Genomic DNA, 6,219 nt, shown 5'->3' with positions numbered 1-6,219 from the left:
ATGAGGGAAAATTTGTGATTTGTTTTTCTGACAAGTATTTAACCATTTTCAATTTCTACTCTTCAGTACTGTGTAGTATATATAGTTTATTTTTAGTATGTAGCAAACGGTCCTGTTCATAACAAAAAATTATGTGAAGATAAAATTCTTCTTTGTTTTCAAAGTGCCCATTGTTCTCTCCTAACCATCACCACTGCGTAGGAGAAATCACACCTTGGGACTGGAAGAAGTGCATGGAAGAAATGAATTAATCCTCTTTCAATGTTAAGTTACTGTGTTCTTTCTTCCAGGTTTTTGTGAGTGTAAACAAGAAGAGTCAAGTAATTGAAACAGTTCAGTGTTTGATTATCTATTTGGAGAAAGCTTAAACATGTTTTCATGCAAGTTGTATTAACAGTTTTGTTTTTTCTTTTTTTTTGGTTGTCTATTACAGATGGGCCCACATCCAAATTGCAACATCCTGAGTTGTGTGTGAGCTAAATCTGGTTACAGATACAGATCTGAATATCATGAGCAGGGTGGAGTGGAGCTTGTGTTATGATCTGACTCCCTCGGCCTGGTGACTTGGATTTGGCATGAGTTTGGCGTGTCCAGGCTAACACTCATTTTTTACCTAGCCCCCAAATAAATGGGAAACTGGAGGCTGTCCTGTAAATGAGTGACTGGTGTGTTATGTCTTTGAAACCATAGGGTGGTCCTTAGCTGCCTGCAGCACTCTACATTTCAGTTTCTTTTGTTGGTGGTGTTATTCACTGGGAAAGAATGTGGCCCCATTTCCAGTGACAGAGGGTGTGAAATGTTAAAAAGTAGAAGCGCTGAGTGGATTTTGAAGAGACAAAAAAAAAAAAGTCAGAATTTACAGGAAAGGAAAAAGCCCAGTAGTTCCCTATTCAGCAGTGACCAAAAAACCATGGAGCCAGTTTCCTATTTAAATAATTGAGGTACTGTCATGTGACAGTTACACAGAATCACATACTGAACAAAGAATTTCCTTAAAAAAAAAAAAAAAAAAAAAAAAAAAAGATGTAGTCTATGCAGCTGTTTTTAAATGCACAGCACTCCCTGCTCCCTTCCCCCCTGTCCTTGGCTTCTTGTCTCAGTGTAAGAAGTACAGCATACAAGTTATTCAAGTTTAGAAACTAGTTAGTGAAATTGAATTCATAAATGAGTGCTAGTGGTTTTAGACTATAAAATGTTTCCTAATTTATTTTTATAAGCAGCTGGAATATTTCTCTGATATTCATGATAGAGGTTAAGTTGAAGGTTTGCTGTAGACAGACTTTTTTTTTTTTTTTTGTAAGAATGGTGATTGAGGAACGTTGACACCACACAGGATACATTAAAGATGCCTGTGCTTATATAGCATGTATAGCATATGCTTATATCACGTCGAATTTTGACCTCAGAAAATTTTGTGAAATATGAAGGCCCAGGTCAGATCTGCAATTGAAGATAAGGCCTCTAAGAAACACTTTGCTGAAAGAAAGCAAATAGATTTTTGTATGTTTTTTAATCTCTTATTAGTTGAAGGGCAGTTGCTGTGAGGCAAACAGATTTATAAATGAGTAGTGATTGTCAAGAAATTAACTTCTGGTAAATGATTGGTACAGATCCTGGAGCCGAGTCTTTCTTGACAAGTAAAAGCATTTCATCATTCAAGTGGCATTAATAAATAAGTAACTGAAACTTGCCTGAAATTCAGGGTTGTACTTAACATTAGATTTACTTAGATATTCCATTCTGCAGCAAGGTCCAATGTATTAATATTTTAAAATCTCTGAATCAGAGCAGTAGAACAGTAGGTACCTCCAAACTTTCAGTAGAATGAAAATACTTTTTTTTTTCTTTTTCTTTTTTTTTTTTTTTTTTTAAATCTAGAGTCACTCAACGGTTTTTATGATTATTTTTTCAAGATTTTAGTAAGGTTAAATGGATGGATTAACATCAAAGAACAAACAAACAAACAAAAAAATATCCACCACCATAAAATATGAAAATACATAAACTATAAAAGCAGACAAATTTTTAGTTGAAAAGATATTGCATAATCAAAAGAAAACAGTAACTGATAGCTCTTTTTAACTTTGCTTTATAAAGCCAAATTTAAATTGTCTTTTTCAGTAAATGATTTTTTTTTTTTGAATGTTTAATTCTTCATCTCAAAATGACTTGATCGCATTAAGTGAACTTGGAGGTAATATATTTGGGGAAATGCACCTGTTTTATTCTAAGCAGAATGGTTATTTTTGGTGATACATAATACCTTAGTGTGCTGAAATCTTAATATGGGCAAGGTAGTTTGTAGTTTTTATATGCTATTGGAGTAAAGGCAAACAGGTAGGAATATAAAATGACTTTAACCCTCTGGTACCCATCACAGTACATTTTTTCCAGGTAAAAGATAAAAGCTTCCTTCCCTTTCTGCCTCTGTCCCTATTTTCCTTAGTGAAGACATGGTCCCAACATAGGATGATGTGGATTTAGCAGGTATGACTTATACTAGGGATCTGATTCTGAATAAGTTCAACTGCCCAAGAAAATAAAATGCTCAAGTTTCATACTGAAAATTTATTGAACGATGTTAGTTCTGTTTTCACGTAGAAAACTGTAACCCAGTTCCAAACCAGAGCAATTCCTTCTGCACCTCTGGCTACCATGGTGCAGCAGCTGCCCAACGCAGCTTCCCTGCAGGCTGAAGACCTGGAGATTTCCTGTCCCAGGGCAGAGTTCTTGCAGCTCTGGCTTTACCACTGAATGGAGATACTGGGATACTGTTCCTTAGAAATGTCTTCTTTCTTGGTCAGCATACACATTGTTTTGTGAAAAACAGTAAGTAAACATCCTGGTCTAATTGCAGTTCAGATAACAGCACTAGGCTTGCAGAGTTTCTGCAGTTTCAACTGGATTGCATATTTACGCCTATTAACCTGTTCTGTGGCATTGCATGATGTGGTGAAACAGCTGTTGCATTGTGTTTGAGAGGTGGGCTCAGCCAACCAAGGCATAAAATGGATCTCCTATGTTTTTTGTTTAAGGACGTGTTGTGGATGGTAAAAGTTACAGAAGTGTCAAACATTGTTCCTTTTTTCTTTTACCCAGGTATGCTTGGTCTAATTATTGCAGTGATATAAATGAAGTCTGATCTTCTAAATATTACAAATGTACAGTTTTACTCCTTGCCTTGTTCTTAGACCATGTCTTAAATATATTGGTCTCTAAGACCACAAATATTAAATTTGCTGTGGGATAGGATTGATGCAGTTTTCCAAAATAAAGTCAGTAATATCCAACAGATAAAAACATGACAGTTTCAATAACACCCGGCTTATTACTTTTTATCATACTTCAGGGGAGCATATTAAGCATAACTTGTTTTTCCTTTCCCCGGTTTCAACAGATCAGGATGGATTTTTGATATCTATGGAATTTGACATATCAGATTGATGAAAACAGCGCGGCAGAGAACATCCAATACATGAATCTGATTCATCACAAATCAAAACTGAAACGTGAGTTTATTCCAAACTCAGAAAGTCTTTGTGGCAGGGAGGCTTCTTTCGGCCATACAAGCATGATCTCACTCTTTGCCTGCAGAAAAGACACAATTAAGTATAATTCTTTACTTCTTGGATTACAGCATTTGTTTTCATCATCTCTCCCTATCTCCTTTCCAAAAACCCAAGCATCTTTGTACTTTGTATGTTCTTGCGATGTTTATCAGGTCTAATAAGCAAATTTTATTTATGTTCTGCAATATATCTAGAATCTCTCTTTAAAGTTCAAGTACTTTACTTGAATACTAGCAACGTGTTGCTTTAGAATGCCTTTTAAACACAAAATTGAAAACTCATACAACTACTAACTTTCAGCAGTGAACTCATACAATCCTTTGATAGTTTACTGATGGGTACATGAACCCATCATGAACAAGTGTTGACTTGTTAACTAACTTGTCAATTCATGATTCATTAGTGGTAATGCTGGAATTAGTCTGACCTGCTCACCTAAAATTTTGATCTTATTGAAGCCAGCTGAATTTTTGCTGTTGTCTTCAGTGGGGCAAACATTGCCCCACAATCTATTTTTTTGCTGCTTCTAAATAGTAATTTTTCCTCACTTAAAATAATGCTGAAATAGGACCCTGTATAAAAGGAATGAATGCATTGTTTCAATATAGGTGCAGAAAAACGTGTTATTTGGAATGAAACAAACGTATATGTGAATAAATTAACATTACTGCAGTGATTCTAACTGAACAGTTAATTTCTATGGTTAACTAAGGAGCCATTAGCTGTATGGAATAGAGGATCAGGGTACTTCAAGTACAGAAGTAAGATGTGGAGTCCCTTTATGGAGATAAAACACTGTAATTCACTATGCATTTGATATAAATCTGGAGAGGGCTGGAGGAGAAGAGACAGCTGTGTGACTTATTCTGCAAACATTTATTTATATAAAGCTTCTCTCTCTCCCCATTCTCTCTCTCTCTTTTTAAATTTTACTTGGAGAATTAAATTTCTACTTGAGAAATCAAATTTTGGCTGAGGGAAGAGTTATTTCTTGTAGGAACGCAAACTCCAAGATCATGGACAAAGTAATACTAACTGGAGACACAGACAATCCAAGAAGCCAAGGCCAAGTTAAACATCTTTAAATCAGCATTAAGTTAAATCTATTGGGAAAGAGAAAAAGGATAAGCTAACACCTTTTTTTCTCCCCAGTGTAAATGAAACCTAAAGGTGGCAACAGAATATGGAAGGATTCTTAGGAAGAGGGCAGTGTGTAGCATGGAGGGACCGAAACAATTTTTACATAAATATTTACTCTGGGAACTAGATACGAGATTTTTTTCATCTCTGCTTTCTCAAGGGTGGGAATAACACCATAATTTGGGGCTCTGTTCATACATATTAATAGCCCTATCTATCTATCTATCTATCTATCTATCTATCTATCTATCTATCTAAATAATGATGAAAATTATGCTGTAAGTTTCTGGAAAGATGTTTTATATATACTGTGGGCACACATGAATTTTTACGCACCCTGAGTTCTCAGGTGTTTCCCTGCAGTACTTATTATTGTGTATTTAATGTTACTGTAAGTAAAAATTAAAATCTTTAATGCTGACAGAGTTAGACATGTTTTACTTACCACATAAGAATGTTACTCAAACCTAAAGTCTAGCTGCAAATTGTCCATGCAAACCAAAATCTAATCTAATCACTTTTAACTATATACCCTCAAAGGCAATTTGACCATAGATGGAAGGGAGTGACAATTTGCTGAGTAGTCATAGGCTGTATATAACCAGAAACTTTAAAAGGGACTGACGTTTTCTTGTTTTTAGGGCCCAAATTGGGTAGTAATAATATTTTAATGTGAGTTATAACATAAGCAAGAACACAGTGCAGTATTTTCACTTGGAGAAGGCAGCACCGTAGAAACTGAAATGGAAAATCTGTTGTTAAAGCATCCAGTGAAGACCAGACTAAACACTTGTGCCAAACAGCACAGATTACACGCTGTATGTTCAAGCCATTCCAAGTAAAAACAAGCCAACTGTAGACATAAGGGGAGACAAAGGAATGGGAAAAACAATAGCGGATAATAAGTGATTACTGCGTTAAGTTTGAAAAACAGTTGTGTGAAAACTCAAAGAAAGGCACAGAGATAGTTGAAAGAAGTTCTATTACAGTGAGTATAATTATCTAGATACCAAACCACCTCCTGTTTAAACTGTTAACTGTGGTAGTGAGAAATCTGCCAGTACCCAAATTAGTCTGGCATTTTCATGGTGTCAAATACTGTAATATGTACAACTGGCAAAGAACAACATAGTTTCATGCATCAAGTGCCAGCAGCAACACCCCACGAGCAAGGCAGTTTCATGGAGGCTATCAGACTCGAGCATACCAAAACCCCTTCTCTTCCTCTTTTTGGCAACCTTAAAAATAAAAAGCACAGTCATTAGACTGGAATTTACATGACCTATTTTTCCAAACGTATGATTAACAGTTCACCAGCATCACACCCTTAAAAGCGAAAAGATTTTGTTTCTGATACTCGTCCAGTCACTGAACAAATGAAGTTAGGAAACTGTTCCTTGTACATGCATGAAATCATCACTTGACAACTGACACACACACACACACAAACACTGATCGATGGTTTTCCTTCGTATTTTGGGACATTTACAATATCGGGGTATTGAATAAC

The sequence above is a fragment of the Aythya marila genome, assembly GCF_965140915.1.
Source record: "Aythya marila genome assembly, chromosome: 4".
In the NCBI taxonomy this organism is placed as follows: Eukaryota; Metazoa; Chordata; class Aves; order Anseriformes; family Anatidae; genus Aythya; species Aythya marila.
This window is presented reverse-complemented; position numbering follows the sequence as displayed.